This window comes from Amphiura filiformis, chromosome 18 (assembly GCF_039555335.1).
Source record: "Amphiura filiformis chromosome 18, Afil_fr2py, whole genome shotgun sequence".
Classification (NCBI taxonomy): Eukaryota; Metazoa; Echinodermata; class Ophiuroidea; order Amphilepidida; family Amphiuridae; genus Amphiura; species Amphiura filiformis.
In genome coordinates this window covers 5,058,457-5,079,608 of record NC_092645.1, presented here as the reverse complement: position 1 = coordinate 5,079,608, position 21,152 = coordinate 5,058,457, and positions in this window count along the sequence as shown.

Sequence of the window (21,152 nt, the reverse complement as noted above, 5' to 3'; positions counted from 1 at the left end):
TTTTCTTTTCCGTTCAGTGTCGACGTGTTCTTTCTATTTAACAATGTGCTACACAAATTATACATTATACAAATTATACAAGATTACCACAATCCTCTACCGATTTACACTGCCGTAACAAGCGACATTATTATTTGAATCCAAACCTATTTAGAAGCATAGATCTAATACGTTTATTCATCCCAAATGCCAAGAGAATGAACACTCCTTGCATAGCGTTAACAATGATGAATATCCACCATATCGCCACAACATTCGTAAATCCTGCTACGTAGCCAAGCAACCAGGTAAAGCCTATTATGCTACTAATCTGGAAGAAAAATACAAATTGGAAATTATCATGATGCAGTCATGTCTGCAGTAGAATTCATCTCGACCTTTGCAGGACTTAACCCCATTAAAAGCTATTAAACCAAGATAACACTCATTGAAACAGCTCAACTGATTAAATCGGATCTTCTCTGGTTGTGCACAAGTGACTGTTTTCATGTGCGATATCGCAATAAAGCTGGTATTCATAGCTTCAGTTGAGTAACCGATTATAAAGGAAACGAAAGGAAACAATGTTATGTGTGGCTTTGTTCACGAAATCAGACAATGTCGTGCTTTTTGTAAACCAGCATTCTTGAAAATGAGCAACATAATGATTTTTGACTTAACACGGTTTGGAAATAATTTCTTCATATTTTTGGTGTTATCTGTCGTTTACATGTCCTTCCTAAAACACAAAAGTACGACCCTCTCCAAACACCTAAATTAGCTAAAAATTTAGGACATGTTACAAAACTATATTGTCTAGAATTTTAGAAGAGTACTTTTAATATTGGCCGGTTATTTTTCACACAGCGACGTTAACTAGGCAATGTACTATTACCTATAACATTAACTAAAACACCAAAGTACGAATATTTCCAAACATCTAAATTAGCTAAAAATTTAGGACATGTTAAAAAACTATATTTTCTAGAACTTTAGAAGAGTACTTTTAATATTGGCCGGTTATTTTTCACACAGCGACGTTAACTAGTCATATCCCCATACTGTTAACGTAGGGCTATTTGTAAAGGTCACGCGTCAATGGGAAAGAGCACTGTGTATTGTGTATAGGAAAACGGACAGTAACTGCAGTATGTAACCTCAAATGATACTGAGTTAAATAGGTGGGCAGGGCCGTCGCCATGGGGGGTGTAGGGGGTGCGACCCCTCCTGGCGATCCCTAAAAAAGGGAAAAAAGAGAGAGAAAGGAAGAAAGAAAGGGAGAGAGAAGGGGAAGAGAGAGGAGAGAGGGAGGGAGAGAGGGAGAGAGAGAGAGGGGGGAGGGGAGGGGAAGAGAGAGAGAGAGAGAGGGGAGGGGGAGGGGGAGGGGATAAAAATTACATTCGGAGCGATTGCCGAATGGGTGCAACTCTACTAGTCTTATTACAAGACTGCCCTACCCCACCCCTAACCACTAACCCCTAACCCCGTAAACGAGGACTGGACTCAAGTCTAGCATGTTGCACTGGACTCAAGTCTAGCATGTTGCACCCTATTCGGTAATTTTACCAATTCGTAATATAGGCCATATAGGGCCTGTATATGGGGCCTATAATGATGTTGGTCAAGCGCGTGATGATGTGGACAAAGAACTAATGATTTTACAAGATCGACAAAATATGTACGCATCCCATCACCCCTCCGTACCGCGCCCTTCATCAGCACCAATGGATCGAGATTAGCCTTGGGCATATGCGTAGATCCCAGGGGTATGGGGGATAAATTCGGATGGTCCATACAATCACCTCCATGTTGACACCTGTATCTGACCAAATTAAATTCATATTTGGCCATACAAACCTAAACCATAGGCGTAGATCCCGGGAGATGGGGGGATAAATCCCCCCAATATTTTGCCAAGGGGGATGGTCCATACAATCATCCCCTCCCAATATTGATGCCTGTATGTGGGTTTCTGACTAAATTAACCTCATATTTGGCCATTATAGCCCCAAAAGTGCCAAGGTTTGCGTGCTTCGCGCGAACCACTTTTGCACCATATTTCATCATTTTAGCTTCAATATAGCAAAATTTTGGATCAAAATGCCGGGAATAAATTAACCAAAAATTGTAACAGGCCTATATACGCATCTTCCTTTGGCAAGATTTTAGGATCCAGTTGTCCTCAATTGTGTTCATTTTACCATCAAAATTGCATTTTTTTCGCGAGCTTTGCGCGGATTTGCCCCGGTAATGTTCTTTTAGTGGTAGATCAGTGGGACGATTTGGAAATTTTGCCCCTCGCTCGGTGACTCCGGTACATCCCCTTTAAATTTTAGCATTGAAATCCGAAGAGCTAGGGGTGGCAATCATGTTGAGAAGGGGCCAGCAAAGGTAAATCCGGCATATACCAGAAAAAAAAAAAAATTCTCGACACCCCCCCCCTAGGGAAATGGTCTAGCGACGGCCCTGTAGGTGGGACAATACAGATAGTTATTTCGGAGACTGAATTACAAATACTAGTTTGCTTCTGACGTCACCTGCCAATCAAACAACCTGGTCTCTCTAATATTCAGACTTTATGCGACTGAACACATACTGGTAATCAGTCTATACATGGAAGAAAGAGATGAGAAGGAACCACAACGACTTCGATCGGCCAAGTTTTAATCCGCTTATCCATTGACGCATGAAAAGAAAAGCTATCAATGGTACTTACTTTCATGTATGATCCATTTACCGCGATCGATGCTTGGCGATATCATTACTGGAAAAAAACTATAACAAACCCATCCAAGAACAAACAAACGCTACCCAGAAGTAAGATTATGGAATTTCACTGATGCTCTGAACATGTATAGTAGCTTTGTTTTCGGATCTACAGTCAAACTGTTTTCTTGATCGTGTTGTGTAGAAAATGTCCTTTAACACATCGAAAAGGTCATCAAAATCGGCCGTTTATTTGCTGAGTTTCATCTTTAGCAAATAAGGTAAGATTTTGGTGACTTTTTCGATGAAAAATAGATGCAAAATGTTCTTAAATAATGCACAATGTTCCGGTTGAGTCCGGTACATGAAACCTGTTTAATTTAATAGTTTATATGTGTATAATCGTAACTAGCTAACTCGTTTCAGTGCCAAAGACTGCCAACTCTGAGAAAAAAGTCATCAAAGTTCGGGAAAATTGGGCGAAATGGAAGAAAAGATGTAGGCCATCAATGACCGATGATCACGTCACCAGAGAAAATCCTATAGAGTGCTTGCACGGAAGGTCATTAGTTCAAATCATCCTTCAGACACGCTCCAGAAGACATGCAAATACATAGAGTACAATACCAATCACCTATTTAACGCGGGGTATTGATCAAAGTAAATCCTCATGAATAACAATGTCAATTAAATGTCGGTAAAGGGAGTGGACAAAGTGAATGTGTTCGTTGTGGTTCCTTATCTCTTTCTTCCATGGTCTATATGAGACTGAATATATGGCCGTAAATCGCGGCCAATGTTGGTCAATGTTGCATTATAGTTAGGGTTAGTGGGTTAAAGTCAGTGAGTTATGGTTAGGGTTAGTGGGTTAGGGTTAGGGCTAGTGGGTTAGGTTTAGTGGGTTAAGGTCAGTGTTAGTGGGTTAGGGCTAGTGGGTTAGGGTTAGGGATAGGGTTAGTGAGTTAGGATTAGTGTTAGGTTTGGGTTAGGGGGTTAGGGTTAGGGTTATGGTTACGTTTAGAGTAACCTTAAGGCTGACGGGCTGTCGATAACGGAAATGAGATTCTATTATCGACATACATACCCATACTTAGAGACAACCCGTCAACTAATTTCATACTTTCAACTTTTTTACTTTTTGTCCCATAATTTCCCTCATTTTTCAGACCCTACCCTCTATCGGGGGCTAATTTATAGTAAGCTTGTTTGCTATTGTTTTTGGAGCAACATTGTTCACATTGCTTTTATATATTCTATAGCGTCACACATTAACTCAAATATTTATTAACTCAGTTGAAAATAATTACTAAAGTGAATTTTGATCAACAGAGGGGCGCTATTTACTGCCGTATATTTAGTCTTATATACTGATTACGAGTCTGAATTCAGTCGCATACAGTCATGGAATAATTGATAGGAAGAGGCACTCCCTAATTAGCATGAGGCCGTAATCTTATTTAAATTAGCCATTGTGTTATAAATTCATATTCATGTTTACCGGTAGCACTTTACACCACCGCGTAGGGTAAGTCATGAATAATTAAGTGTTCTAAAGTCAAATAAGCTTCATTCTTTCCAGTCTTGAACAAAATAGTAGGCAGAGGCGGGAATCGATCTCGGTACCTCTCGGTTGAAAGGCACAGCGTACGACCGCTAAGCCAAGTAACTACCTGATGTGAGACGTGTGATTTTAATCCTTGATATTGCTCAATGGAATAAATCGTGAAATTAAATCAATAATAAAAGAAGCATAGTTTTATTTAGGGCTCAAATTGGAGAAAGCTCTACTAGAGAAAAGGGAAAATATTTGTCTTTGCTCTAAAGAAAATATTTAAGTTAGAAAATAATCAAATAAATTTAAATAAATATTTTGAAACAGAATGTTACGCCTCTATTGGAAAAAAATATATTACAATAACTTGTCTATACTATAATTTATTATTTATTTATTATTTATTTATGTATTTATTTATTTATTTATTTATTTATTATTTTATTTATTATTTAATCACTAACATTTATACTCACTTCATCACTCGCTCACTTAAAATTAATCTCATTCTGATGACAAAACAACCCAATTAATTATATCATGAACAATATTATTTAAATTATTTCAATTTTGTAAATTTGACCAAATAGTTTATAAATGTCCCAGATAGATCAATTTGATTGTAGGTGCATGCAGTAGAAAATAGTCTAAAGACAATATATGCAAAGTTTAAGGCCTATTATGGTGGGTATACTTTTGGAGCTACATTTTATCTCAGGTCGAAATATGGTAAAAAAAATGAAATGTGTAAAAACGCGTTTGAAAATTAAAAAAAACCGTTGTTTTTAAATCTTTTATCCGATATGCATAACTTTTAAAATTTTGTTTAATGTATTATCAAAAGTGCATTATGTTAATGTGTCTAATAATGAAAAACACATTGATATAATGATGATTTTTGATTTCTCTTGACACCTGTCTCACTTTAACTTCAAAATGGCAATTTATTGCTAGCATTTATTTCAGAAAAATTAATTCACCCACCAATGCCAAGAAATCTACCGTCAGTCCGTCACCACTGTCTATTTTACCATAATGACAGATTCAGTGATCATCCATCTTACAAAATAATATTGTGTGAAATAATATGTGGTCAGTAAATCAATCAACCACTCAATTCCCTTCTCTTAATGTTTTTGTTTTGTTTTCATAAAATTGTTGTAGGCCTATTTCTCTTTTGAAATCATTAGGGGCTGTGCAATAATTATAGGGTAAAATTGGGGGGCAAGAATTTTTGGCGAGCCACAAGGGGGGGCAAGCAATTTTGGCCACCCGAGAGGGGGGGAAGCGATTTTTGGCACACATCCTTGGGGTGCGTTTTAAATAAAACGCTCTAAAAAGGCTTCGGAAAACAGTACGGAAACGCTTTAATATGCAAAGTTTCCTGCTCGCTGCGCTCGCAACACAACAAGCCATACCGCATGATACCGGTATAATGTTTGCAAATGGATCCCAAAAATTTGGCATGTGCAAGGGGGGTCGCTAAGAATTTTTGGCGGACCGAGAGGGGGTGCAAGCGATTTTTGGCAGGCTGAGAGGGGGGAGCGATTTTTGGCGGGCCGTCATAGGGCCTGCACTTTGGCTCGTTTTTTGCAGGTTTACATGGTCCAATAATCACAAGATGACTGACATGTGGTAACAAAGGAAGCAGTCACTGCAATTTGATTATGTCCCATATGATTGGCCATTCAAGACACCCCTGTGAATATACTATAGCGGCCTTTTCAAAATATAATACCTGTTTGCTTGACTGCATTGACAATACCGGGAACAATACACACAGTATATGCATTGGACAAACTTTTTACAATAAGCATGATAAGTGATAATGTGACCTCCAGATTTATACATCGTTCGTCTCGCTGACAACATTTGATTGAATGGACTGTAGGCTACTGCGCCGTGATTACGGTGAAGGACACCGGTTCAAATCCTTTGTTTGGAGCCAATCGATAAAAGCATGCAGGGCCTCTATACCCATGTACAGTTTATCCCTACATAACCTATGTCTTGAATACGCTGGCAAAGTTATGTAATAATCGGATTAATACTATATAGCAGTAGGTAAAAACAAGTTTTGAATAATCCGCGCTATAAAGTCCCATTCAGTGATCCCAGCGAAAGTGAAAAAAAATCAAATTGTTACGTTTATAAATTTTTTTAATGAAAAACAAATGGCAAAAAAACAAAACAGGAAAACGACAGTATTGACGAAGTTGAAACCCCATTCAAATACATGTAGCTAATTTATATACTGTCAGTACCGGTATATAAATTACAGACTCACGTAAATGCATTATTTTTTGTCTAAGACACACGGTTTTCGGCTGAACCACTGCACTAGCAAGCTATGTTAGCACATCTATGACAATGACGAAAGGTACAAAATCAGCCATAGGCCTTTAGATAGCAGAAGACACCAAAGTGGTGTTTTATGACCTTTGACATTCTTTTGTGGCGAGTGACATGGTCTTTCAATTCACGCCGAGTGTCCTTGACAGGTTTGACTATGCTTCAGTGGTCATGAAAGAATTCAAAAGATAACCTCTGCCCCAATAATCCCAAGCAATTGTCTGAAACTGCTCCTCGGATCATAAGAACTCAGTCCTCAAATGATAGTCATAATAATGTCCAAAATATAAAAATTACTGACTATCATTGAAGACTGAGTTCCGCAATCTAGTACAAAATCTGAATTTTGATGATTTTTACAATCGCCGGATGAATCATAAAATCACTGAATGGGCCGTTAGTTCCCTCCTCTCCTTACCCTGGCAATATAAATCAAAGAAAAATAAAGAAAAAAAAAAATAAAACAAGAAAAGAAAAAAAAAGACAAAGAAAATTAACCAAATTAAGGGATCTGGAATAAGCGTTTTGAGCGTTTCAATAGTATTTTTGTGGGACATGAGAGCACATCAGACATATCGAATTGCATTCTGAATACGAAGAATGTCTTTCTGATATCAAATAAATTTCATTGTTTGAAATTCACGATATAATACAAATTTTATGACAAATTATTAAAATTTGATATTTTTCACATTTTTGATATATAACAGTCCTCGAAGTAAATATCATAAATCTAATGTTATATTCTTAAACAGTCCTTGGCATACCATACATGTATAGGCCTATGTATAGTAAATTTGTCTGATTTATCTGTTTTGTGCTGTTTAAGCAAATAGTTAAACATAATTTCCATAAAATGTAAGCTTTTACTGTCAGATATGTCCCTTTTAATTTTGAGCAGAACAAGTGAGGTAAAGCAAAGAAAATTGGAATTTACTACTACTAGCGCCAATGAATGTTATACGATTGTAAAACGGTAAGATCCTCTAGGTGTGTGTGTGTGTAGGGGTAAGTAAGTGTGTCATGCACGCGTATTTTTTTCTGCAACTATAACGGGACGCAATACGATACCGGTATGTTATAAGAATCAAACTTACAAGAAAGATGGCTCTTGTCAAATCCTACAATTCTGTCAGAGAAATATGCATATTTGCATTAAATTTTTAATTAATTGACATAATTGATTAATTAATAAATATTTTATTTAATGATTTACCATAATTCCAAATATGTCAAACAATATGTCAAATTAAAGCTAATGAAATGCTTTATAAATTGGTCAGAGCGCATTTTGCATAATGCATTTAGTACTTTAGTTACATGATTTTTGCTATACACGCATAGGAGCTGTACTTTTAAAACCCAAATGTGATATAACGACAATGCTGTGCATGTTGGTACTTAATTGTTTGGATTCTTACGTTGAAATTCCCTTGTATTAGTATTTTTATGTGTAGTGTATAGTGGTCATAAATTATATAGCTTTTAAATTTTGGGCATTTTTGCTCTGTTGCACTGTACCATTATGGAATTTGAGTAAAATTATTACCGACACAAGCAGGTATACAGTGTATTATTTTATTTTTATTTCGTATCTCAGGAGCACAGCTCACTTGGTAAGGCATCATAATTTGGTACACTAGCGCTTCGAACTTTAAATCGGAAGGTGGTGAGTTCGAGCCTCATCACGGTCGCATTAATTTTATAAACCAAATATTGTTCGAACTTTTCATATTTGTTTATCTTTTATTGTTTCCTTTCTTTGTCTTTTTTTTTTCTTGTTTTATTTATTTTTTTCTTTATTTTTCTTTGATTCATATTGCCAGTGTAAGGAGAGGAGGGAAACTAACGGCCCATTCAGTGATTTTTTTTCATCCGGACGATCGTAAAAATCATCAAAATTCAGATTTTGTACAAGACTGCGGAACTCAGTCTTCAATGATATAGTCAGTAATAATCTTTTGGTCATTATATGACTATCATCATTTGACGACTGAGTTCTTATGATACATCATCCGAAGAGCAGTTTCAGACAATTGCTTGGGATTGTTGGGGCAGAGGTTATCTTTTGAATTCTTTCATGACCACTGAAGCAGAGTTAAACCTGTCAAGGACACTCGGCGTGAATTGAACTGACCATGTCACTCGTCACAAAAGAATGTCAAAGGTCATAAAACATCAACTTGGTGTCTTCTGCTAGTGGTTCAGCCCTAAGCCGTGTAGGCCTATTTAAGACAAAAATAATGCATTTACGTGAATCTGTAATTTATATACTGACAGTATATATAAATTAGCTACATGTATTTGAATGGGGCTTCAACTTCGTCAATACTGCCGTTTTCTTGGGTTTTTTGCCAATTGTTTTCATTAAAATTTTTTATAAAAGTAACAATTTGATTTTTTTTTTCACTTTCGCTGGGATCACTGAATGGGGCTTTGCAACGCGATATATTCAAAACTTGTATTCACCTACTGTTATAGCATTAATCCGATTATTACACAACCTCGCCAGCGTATTCAAGACATCCAATGCAAATAATCACCTAGATTATGACGTATCATACCGTAAATATGGAGGAGTACTCAAATTCATTCAACAAAAGCGTGATTACAAGCTATTGCAATCTACCGCGACAGCTCGTCTCACACACATAACAAATGCACTATACGATCAAATAGGTTGACGACAACGTTTGATTGAATGCACTTTGAATTCCTTTGTATGGAGCCAATCAATAATTTCACGCACATCCTCTATTATTGCCCAATTATTTCCCGGGATGATTGCACACTGTGAAAGAGCTATTGTTATAATGTTTGATGAAATCGTGTTTAACTACCGTATTTGCTTAAGAACGGCACAATACAGATAAAGCAGGCAGATTTACTACATGTGGTACATGTATATACATATAGGGAATGTGTGTGAGTCGAGTATTACCTAATTATAATAGGGGCGTATCCAAAAATGAATTCACGCCCCTTTCAAATGTCGAGCCAAAGTGCAGGCCCTATGTCGGAAATTTTACCCCCGGGGGCTCATTATGGGTCCCCGGTGATAAAATTTCCAAACGGCGTGTCAAAAAATGCCCCCCCCCCCACCGGCCTGCCAAAAATCGCTTATCTGCAAATAAAATTGTGACACCCCCATCCCTCCTTGCACATCCAAATTATTGGGATCCCGCAAACCTTAGATTAAATAGATTCATGAGATTGGTGGATAGGCCCTCCTATAGGCTTACCGTAAAGAAATATATTATTTTGAACAAACTTGACCGATTGACCATAAGCCTATTAAACAGGCGAAGAATTTGGTTTTGTTCAAAAGACAATTTGCATATTTAAGCGTTTCCGGACGCGTACTGTTATCCTACTCGGAGCGTTTTATTTAATAGGCGTAGGCCTACCATAAATGTGTGCAAAAAATCCCCCCTTCTCCTCCCCCCCCCGGCTCAGAATTATTACATGCAGCCCTTGATAAACTCCAAAATCATTCAATCATTCTTTTGATAGACCTAAATTCTTCTAGTAGGCCTATACACGTAATTCAGCAAGTGACATATCAGTGCAATGTAGCCTACAAGTGCTATAAACGCCGTGCATCAGTGTGTCACTTCATTAATATTACTAACCGGCTCACACGCGGTAGTGTATAAATCAAAATTAAAACACTCGGGTGATTATATAATCAGTGGCCTCAGCTCAGTTGAGGGCGTTTCAATTTATTACGTGATTTGGGAAATGCACAAGATCAAATAGAATGGCGAGTAATGATTATTTACTTGTTTTTAAAAACAAACTGCTTAGGGCGGTAATAAACAACGTGTACGTCCGATAACTATAGATTGAATGATATTTATCATCACACGAGGAAACAAAAACAAACGAGGTCAGGGAGGTCAGTGGTCTCAGCTCTCATAGAGGACGCACTTTCAAGCTTGGTACTCGCATTGAACAGACAAAGTTCGCAAACCCGAATGGCGGCTCTTTTTGTCAACCGTAATTAACATGATCAAGGGTCGAACATAATATATTCATAACCGATCGATAACTGGACTCATTTTCTACCAAGCAAACCAGCGGGATTTGTCATAGGTTTGCGTGCTTGATAGAATAACCGTGAATTTAGTGTCACCCCCGTGATACAGTTTGAATATTAGAGAGACCTGGTTGCAATCAAACTCAGAAACGATGTTTACGATTTGTCGTGGTGATTGAAATACGGTAGCAGTAAAAGAGCGTGTCCTATTAATATATGGTTAATCGTACTGACAAACATACAAACCGTCTGAACAGTTAAGGGCTGGGGTATGAACGTTTGGGCAGTATTTATTGTGGGACATTAGAGCACATCAGACATATCGAATTGCATTCTGAATACGAAGAATGTCATTCTGATATCAAATAATTTGGATTTTTTGAAATTCGCAATTTAATACACATTTTATGGCAAATCATTAAAATTGATATTTTGATATTTAACAGTACTTGAAGTAAACTTTATAAATCTGATGATTTATACTTAAAGTGTATGTAGGTGGGATGAAAAGCCGACGATCAATTGAAAATTTTGACCTTTCGTATTGAAGATATGGATTTTTTCCCCAAAACACACACAAAAAAGGTCTTTTGGGAAAAAATCCATATCTTCAATATGAAAGGTCAAAATTTTCAATTGACCGTCGGCTTTTCCTCCTGCTACATACACTTTAAGAATATATCATTAGATTATATTGTATTATATTGTAATTTTCAAAAATGAAAATTATTTGATATCAGAAAGACATGCTTCGTATTCAGAATGCAATTCGATAGGTCTGAGGTGCTCTCATGTCCCACAAAAATACTGTCGAAACGCAATAAACGCTCATTTTAGATCCCTTAAAAGTCTTAGTAATTGGAAACTTTATATGCTGAAGGCACCATGTCAACGATGCCTAAGGTTGATTTTTGCCTTGTACCTGGTATGTTTCCCCATTTTCAATGATTCCTTTTCTCCGATGAAGTCATCAGATGAATCAATCTTCCTTTTACGCGCTAATAATCAATCACTGGCTGTGTTGCGTTGATCGTCAGACGCATACTAGTCTTTTCAATTCAGTCTCCGATTATAGGCCAATGGTATCCAATTTGTGTTGGAACCCAAGCATCATGTATATGCATAGTTCGATATTCGTTATGATAGTTCGATCTTTCTATGTTCATTATGGATTAACATACTCTCCCGACGAAATGTCTTTCCGCACCCCCTATAACCGCAGAAATTGTTAAATTGTAATGATACTATAAATGGAAAGCGTATCAAACCTAAATGTCACTAAAATATAAACCCTTTAATCAATATTAGTCATAATTGCAGGAACCTGGAACCCTCATTTATTACAAAAATAAAGAAAGAAAAAATCCTTATATCCTTATTTTGCGGTAAATTACACAGTAAAATTCCATTGAAAAAAGTGGCGGCGCCTTATGACGTCAATATACCCTTTTGCTATCAAAAAGTTATCATGATCGACTTGCAGAAATCCCGACTGCACTGCTGTTCATCATGAACAATGTTTGTGTTTGATACAAACGCTATTTGGGTTCGGTTGTTATCATTATCTTGGTGTTGTTTTTTCGGCCGTCCAGATTTCGGGCGATTTTCCATTAACCATGAATCTCTTTTTTTTTCTCAAATTATATCGAACAGATCCCTCGTCAATATTCAATAATCTTAAAATTTCACGGTTAGATTTTCCTTCACTATGATATGCTTCTATCATTCCCGTCTGGTGATCGGTAATTTTTGGCATTTTGGGCCTGATCTGATGTTAAAACTGAACAATTTTGGAAGTCGAAATTAAACTATAATGCGTTGCTAGATAGGAAATCCCTGTAGTGAGGCTGCATGATATTAACTGAATGGAAGTCATCTCTTTTGGATGTGGCAAATAACATAATCGCATAACAATAACTAATCCGTTGTAATCGGGGGATACCTTTATTCCTCTAGTATTCATAACCTTGATCATTTGTTATGCATCACATGTTTTGAAAAAAAAAGTTCAAATACCCCGGGCGTCATCTGTTCTTATGGTGGTAGTCAAGGATTGACGTCATAATTAGCTAATTAAGCACAGCGCCGCCACTTTTCCTATGGGGATTTTGTACAGGTTTTTCATGAGATCATAAGAAAGTTTGTTTCATAATATTCCAGCAATGTTTTAATGTTGAAAAATGTATTAAAATTGATTAAAGGTATTATAGATGATATTGAAGTAAATAAATAGATTTCAAGTGAGTATTATTTACTATAAATTCAATGAAGAGCTTTGTTTAAAAACCCCTTACATCCACTTTTGGCCAAATTGAGTTATTGGCATAATATTATAGTGTGGGTAAAAATACACATTTTGGTGGCTGTTTGACCTTCATACTACCTTCCCTTCCGGAGTTATCGCATATTTCCCGTTTCTAAAATTTTGGATTTATTAAGCGCATTTCTCCAGATCTTAGAGGACTCAAAGCGCTGTAATTTCGCTGCAATGGTGAATCATCACAATCAGATCGCATCAACTAGGTTGCTGCCGAACGGCGCACACCTATCCGCATTTAGATTGTAACATCCACCAATTATCTGTGCAGCTCCCCAATTTCCATTGGGTGAAGGAAGTTTTTGATAACCAAACAACTAATCACCGATTTTTGCGATACAGGAGGAAACCGGAGATCCCGGAGAAAACCTGCGAGAGCGAGCATGGAATCGGGATAAACCAAGTGCACATGAGTCCTTGGGCCGCGCCGGGGCTTGAACCCGGGACCTCAGTGGTGCAAAGCGAGGGAATTACCGCTGCGCTAACTCGCCCTCCCTTTGGGAAATCTTAGGAATTTCCGGAAATCTGAACTTAAAATGAATATAGAATTGTTTTGTTTTAAATTTTTTGATGCATAATGAGAGCCTGGAATGTTCTTTACCTATTAAAACCAAAAGGAACTGTTTTTGGGTCACTATGTTTGAAAAAAAAATCATTTCAATTAACAAAAGGTGTAGCTTCGGAAATACCCCAAAAATGCCATTTTCCCGAATTTAATTAAAAATTCATAATTAAAAAAGTAAATGAGATATTTCAATTTTTCTTTTTGATTTTCAAAGCATTAGTCAAGTTGCATAATGTAGTGCAAACAAATGGGCTCAAATTAGATTGCAAAGGTGGTTTCTAGAAAAGCGGTAAATTTATTTTGTTGCAAAACCCCTTACATCCACAAAAGGTGCGATATAAAAGAAATAATAAAATAAATAGGAAGCCTTGAAAATTGTCCCAAACCTATTCTTTTAGTTTCTATTCATCAATACTTTATCCAATCCCAAATTGAATCAAATCGAACAAGTAATACTTGCACAATTAAAAAAAGCTGTTTTTCTCAAAAAGTCAAAAGTGGATGTAAGGGGTTTTGCAACAAAGCTCTTCAATTGTTACTGCAGAAAGACATTTCGTCGGGAGAATACTGTCTCACGGTTACCTGTTAGTAGGTACAGTGGTAGAATGGGACCCAATCACAGGCAAACTGATTTCCCGACCACAAACCCCTGGTTATACATGCTAGCCCCTTGCCCATATATTTTACCTATAGTTTTTCACACATACGAAAAAAAGAACTTGTTTAACAAGAATAATTGGCCACTGTCTTGCACACAGTGAATCATATCCCATACCTGTGTATCGCATTGCAAGCCGTTAACCACTTTACTATTTGTGACCTGGTCCCACGAAGTGAGCGTAAAAGCTGGTAAAGTCGCAAGTTGGGATTTTTGAGACGTTCCAACTGAGTTGATGTTCTTTGCTCATGAAGACACCTGTATTGGCAGTGGTATATCCTTTGTGAATTGAATACAGAGTACAGCATATTATATGTCCTCATTTACAAATGAAATACCACTGACTATAATACAGGTGTCTTCAATCAAAAAAACACGAACTCAACAAACAAATGAAAGAGCTTGGAAGGTCTCAAAACCACCAGTTTGGGGCTGTACGCTCATTTTGTGGAAACAGGTCACATTTAGAATGATGTACGTACCAGGTATCTGAGGTCAATTGGTCAGGGCAGATTACCATAAGGTCGAAATATTCTACTCTAAGAATTTCTACGCAAGAAATGAATTACCTACCTTCGCAAAAACAGTAACCTGCTCCCATATTTCAAATGACTGATTGCTCCGAAGATCTCGTGATTTCATTTGTTGCCTATACAAAGTCACTACGGTAGTCACGAAGAACACCACGTTTGTTATCAGACACACTGAAACAGGCAATCCAAATGCGAAAAAGTTTGCCAGTCCTTGTCCACCAGATATCCAACAGGTATTGCCTCCAGCATATTCTAACGGTACACTTGTGAAATGGCATATGATAGTGGTAGAGACAATAACAAGTGGTAAACCCCAACCAAGCAGCTGATGACCAACAACATTAAACAGATTGTCTTCCATTTGTACCAACGAACTGATTACGAAAGTGTGGAACAAATTTCCTGTAATTATGGACATCCAGACGAAAGCAGACAACCAAAAATAATGAGTCATCACTGCCAATGATATGCATGTGTAACGGGGAATATCTAACCTAGTAGAAAACTCGGAAAATATTTGAGCCAGACACATCGATAGACAGAGTGACATGATACCACGACCATGAACATTTCTCAACTCCGAAAACATACAATGAACACCAATTGTCAGGAGATATGCAAAGGATGATAAAGCGATTCCAAACGCATTGACAACGTCTATTGGTAAAATAGCTTCCTCATCATTGCTACCTACTGAGCTATTTGACAACACGTTGTCATTCTTGATACAAACTTGAGCTCTACCATCTGTCAATAAGATAAAATGATCTGAATCATAAGATTCATTACGATAAATCAACATAGTATCATCACCTACACCATGTACCTCAAAGTCCTCTTCCTTTAAAACAAATAGCGGACAATTCAGTATAGGAATAGGTGTGCCACAAAACAATAACAAACTGTCTTTAAGATATTGTGTTGAGTTTGTTTGAAATATGTATGTGGACGAATGCATGACAAAATGAGGGATAATAAGTTCCCCATTGACACGATACGCTGTTTCGTTGATTGGTGTGTTAACAAGAGTTACATGGTCTGGAGTTGTTTGGTACCATTCTTTACTTGAACAGGTGTGTCTTGTTACGTTACCTTTGTTTTCAAGTAAAGAAATGACTTCCACCTTTGATACGTCACATATTGAATCGCTGTGAGATGACAGTAACAATTCATCAACAATATCAGCTACCTTGGACAAGTTATTTATTTTACCATCTAGCACCAATGCTACGCCTGAATCTTCCCCATCACCATCATCGTTTTGAGTTGTTAGTACAAATTTAAACTCAATTTTGAACCCGTGGAAAGCTAACCCAATCGCTTCCTGGTTGTCATAAGAGCGGTTTCCAAGAAGAGTTTTCATAAAACATACACGATTTATATCTGTCGTTTCATACATAATCTTGGTGATAGAATGATCAATGTCCCCATTGTCTAGTATCCAAGGCATTTCAAAATTCGGAATGCATTTATTTCCATTTCTAGCAAAACCTTCTAAACAAGTTATATAGCGACAAGTTTTACTCACGAAATCGTATATTTGATCCTTATTAATACAAAACTGATCGAGTTGATTAAATGCATTTTTTTCTGACGGTTGGAAATTCCAGACTATTGCAAATGATGGTGATTCTATCTTTTCAACCATAGAAAAAGGCAAATAGTAAGAGTCGGTCTCACAGTATCGAAAATCATCAATTTTCTTATTACAAATTGCACAATGTGGATTTTTGTAGAATATTATATTATCATCATCATATCTTTGGTTTACGTCACGAAAAAAACTTGCAACATTTCCACATGCAACAGTTGCTTGATAACTTTCACAAAGGTTTTTAATCAACGTGTTGTTATAATTCTGTGGACATTGACTTGGGTTTGAATGACCACAAAACCTCAGTTTATAATTAGCACTTAATTCTGCACCACCCAGGTAATCATATCTAAATATAAATATATCACTCCTAATGGACTCATTAATACCAAGCAATTCGAGCTCAGATAAGTCAACCCGATTGCATAAAGCGCAATAAATATTCTTAAACAAAAGGTTACTCGGCACGTCAATCATGGGCCAACCTAACGATAAGGACATATTATCTTGATCATAGGTTAATTCACATTGTTCTTTGATAAATTCATTTTTCCAAGTTGGAGTGCATTTACTTACCATGACATTATTAATATATCTAGATATTCTGAACAGACGTGTACACGACGATAGATGGTAATCTCTTACCTCCTGCCGAATGGTGGAGTTACTTGTTGGGTCACCATCATGAGAGCAAACACTATCGTAGTCAAAACAACAGTCCCAAAACACTTTACACATAAGATCACAAAACAACGGTTAAAACCACCAGAAAATGTCGGCCCTTCACCACAAAATCCGAGACAACTATGTTGACGTTCAAGCAAACGAATACTTTCGCCTTTCACGAATGCCTCTGCAAATGACGATAATACCAATAGTAATAATAATAATATAATAATAATAATAATAATAATAATAATAATAATAATAATAATAATAATAATAATAATAATAATAATAACAGTAATAATAATAATAATAATAATAATAATAATAATAATAATAATAATAATAATAATAATAATAATAATGATAATGATGATGATGATGATGATGATGATGATGATGATGATGATGATGATGATGAATGATGATGATAAATATTAATTGGGGTGTGTCGGGAGATGCTGTAAAACAGAAAAGTGCTTTGCATGAGTTTACATTATGGTGCTCATAATGTAGTGCATTTGCCTAAAATGACGGTTTTAAGGAGGCTGATTTTGAGCCGGGGGGCACAATTTCGGACTTTATGCAACATTGTTCTGTTATTATCAAATTTATCGAGGTTTGAGGTAATATTTCCTGAACTTCGTCAGCAATTGGCATTTGTCACAGCTGAATGCATTTGTAATGTACCATTTTTTTTAAATGGGAGGAGCTTAAAATATGACTCTTAAAAGTGGTACGAACTCAGAAAGTTTATATGTCCCCCACTGGGTTCAAATGTTATAGACTTACGGTACAAAAAAAACCTGCGCGAATTCCTGGTTGTCCAATGAACTCACTCTGTTTATTTATGTACAGGGGGCATTCAAACAATCTGAGAACGTGCCACCTTAAAGAGCTATTTTTTCAAAAGCTCCTCCCACATTCAAAACTGGTACAAGTGCATTTCAGCTCTGATCAACACTTACTGGTATTTAGGTTCAGTACATATCACCTCAAACTTCAATTAATTTAATAATATCATAACACTATTCATAAATCCAGAAATTATATCCCCTCCACCCCCAAAAAAAAACCACTCAAATTCAGTCTCCTTAAATCCGCCATTTTAGGCTAATTCACTACATTATGAGCAAGATAATGGAGACTCATGGAAAACACATTTGTTGTCAAAAATTATTTGATACCATCTTCAGACACATCCCTATAAATATTCAACCCGTGCGGTTAATGCAGACCCCTTTCAGATTAGTCTTGAAGAAAATTCCATACTAATGTAAATGTCAATTCTGCACTACTACCTACAATCAAGTACAAAAGTCCCTGGGGCACTTGATCATATTTCGGGCCAGGAGTTAGATGAAGTCTCCGGCAATGACACCATTTTGCCTTCAGTTATATGTTAAAAAATAATTATCATGCACGAACCACGTGATTTTATTTTAAACAACTTTCACCTGATTGTACTTAAATTCGGTTAATCATGACAGCGGGTTTCTTTTGGGAGGGTATGTTTTTCGCACCAGATTAATAAGAGAATGAAAACAGAATTACTTTTGTTTTATTTAAAATTTTTAGATTAGATATGAACAAAATCCAGTATTAAATTTACGATACTGACTGATTTAAGGTTCTAGTCCGGCTGCCAGTGAATATGACGTTGTTCTGGTGTCCATGGTTTTGTTTTTGATGGATATTGCTTCTCAAGACCTCCAACTTCAAAAATAAGTTTACTGGAACTCTGTCAGCATTGAGCATTTTGAGATGTCAAAGTTCACACAGAGGTCAAAATTCAAATTGCTCAAATGCTGTTGAAAAGTTCTCCAAAATATTCCTCATTGTCATGGCAATCCAGAAAAAGTATACTTTTACCTATCTGATACATTCCCTTCTGGAGTTATAAGCAGAAAGGTCAAAGGTCACAGGGGTAAAAATCTGAAAAATGGTCCGCTCTTCACCAAAATAGTCTCAATTTTTTTCGTCTTCTATAAACAATTAAAAAAGAATAGTTTGCCATAGCTAGGACGTTTCGTTACTATGGTAACGTGGTGACAAAGGTAAGATGTCCATTGAATCATATAGACCTGGCCTTTTTTTTTGCTATGTCACCATGGTTACCCATGTAAGGAAGCATCATACACAATACAAACTATAATTGTTCTGAATGGATTTTCTATGATGAACAATTTTAGACTATTTTGGTGAAGATCGGAGCATATTTAGGTGGAGGTGGAGATCAAATCGTGACCTTTGACCTTTTTGCTTATAACTTCAGAAGGGTATGTCACAGATAGATACTGTTTCATGACAAGAGGAATAATTTGGGGATCTTCAACAGCATTTGAGCAGTTTGAATTTTGACCCGCCATATCTCAAAATGCTCAATGCTGACAGAGTTCCAGTAATAAAATTATTTTTGAAGATGGTGGTCTTGAGAAGCAATATCCATCAAAAACAAAATTATGGACACCAAAACAAGCTTCTGTGGCAATATTGAGTTTGGCAGCCGGCCTATTCTGTTTACATTAATCACCCTAGAAAATTTCCACTCATTGTGATATGTTAATTTGAAACGATATATTAATTTGAAACGATTTCATTTTAATACTTGCAATAGAACGTAAATATATTTAATCTTATTTACCTTCGTGGCAAACAACATCGACAGCATAAATGTCTGCATCTGCATCTATATCACTGCAGTCGCTGGCATTTTGGTATAGATAGCTTATTAGCCAGTTAGTATCTCTGTCATATTCAGCGAGAAGAAAAAGTTGCGAATTCTCGTAAACTGTTTCCTCACTGACATCAATATTATCTTCATTCGATGTTACCAAAGGAGTGATAACGTCGCACAGACGATCCAAATTCTCTCTTACAGATGCCGATGAACAGGTTTTAATCCACTTTGTACCGTTTAGCAGGACCTCTGGCCTGCCCGAAAACAGACGTCTACGGATAGTCCAATCTTGGGATACGCCTTTCGTGCTAAACCTTACGCGTCGGATTCTGCTTTGGTTTATGAACCGAACATCTGAAAGATACATGACATAAACTTTCTAGTTTGTTATCGTCATTCAGATTTCATTTGAGGGAAGGCCCTCTTGAATTTAGGGTCACTTTTCACAAACATTTGTTGGGGGGAGCTCCCCAACCTTTTTGACATGAAAATTATGGGTCAACTCCATAGAAAAGCATATATACTCAAAATTTGCGGCCGTTTTTTCAAGGCCCCCCTTAGGAGGGTCAAAACTTTTAAGGGACCCTTTTTTGCATCAGGCCCGCCCCTAACAAGTGTTCGTGAACGGTTCCTTACATCAACTTTTCTTTTTTGGCCAATTTAGTACATAAATATATTCAACTGTTCAACACATTTTAAACATGATAAAATTTGATACTATTACAACAAATATGTCATATAATGAGAGAAAATATACCATTTTGAAGCATTAAACGCTAAAAAGTACTTTCTTGGCTATATAACTTTATCAATTTCAGCGATTTTAATGCAGTCTTTTCAGATGCCATGCAAACAAATAGTTACTCGTCGTATTTCCATGTATCGCCCAAGCCTATTAGTGGTATGTAACCTATAGGGGTTGGGTAAGCGTATTGCGGCCCATTATTATAGTTGCAGAAAATAAATACGCGGCCCGGCCTGATGTTACTACATTCAAGTCATACGATATCATCAGTGAGAAAGATCATAGAGCAACATAGATAATTATTTACAATTGGATGTAATCACAAAATCTCCCCTATCACAGACTAGGCTAGGCTATTGTGCATGCGTTTCTCGGGCCTCTTTCCATTGACCTTTTTGTACTTCAACTATCACGAATATAGGCTTAAATAAATCTGCCACCCCCAATTAAACCAATTTCCATGATGAGGTTGTTTTCATGGGCTAAGTGAACTTACCTCCATCGCTCATATCACTTGGTGTGAAACATATTACGAGCTCCCAAGAACAGATAATAATTATAAGAACCGATAATAGGTGACGATTCGGAAAAGACATATTTGAAGTTTATGAAAATAAAGTGCCATTTCGCTCATATTTAAAACAAATTCCTTTTGTGAAATGAAGTTGTTTGCGTTATATCAGCGCTGGGGACGTCTTTATATTAGATAATTTAAAATTAAAATGAAATGATTCTTATAATAGAGTGGTTTTATCAATTGCCGTAT